This window comes from Apis dorsata, unplaced genomic scaffold, assembly GCF_000469605.1.
Source record: "Apis dorsata unplaced genomic scaffold, Apis dorsata 1.3 scaffold_1170, whole genome shotgun sequence".
NCBI lineage: Eukaryota > Metazoa > Arthropoda > Insecta > Hymenoptera > Apidae > Apis > Apis dorsata.
Window position 1 is genome coordinate 101,368 of NW_006264267.1, and position 364 is coordinate 101,731.

Below are 364 nucleotides of genomic sequence, written 5' to 3' on the forward strand. Positions count from 1 at the left end.
TTCTTTTACTTTTTTACTCTTTTACTTTTTTACTCTTTTACTTTTTTACTCTTACTGTTACTCTTACTTTTACTCTTACTTTTACTCTTACTTTTACTCTTACTCTAACTCTTACTTTTATTGTTACTCTTACTCTTATTATTACTTTTACTGTTTTATTCTTACTCTTACTGTTACTCCTACTCTTACTGTTACTTTTACTTTTACTCTTACTCTTACTCTTACTCTTACTCTTATTCTTACTCTTACTCTTACTCTTACTCTTACTCTTACTCTTACTCTTACTCTTACTTTTACTCTTACTCTTACTCTTACTCTTACTCTTACTCTTGCTCTTGCTCTTGCTCTTGCTCTTGCTCTTGCT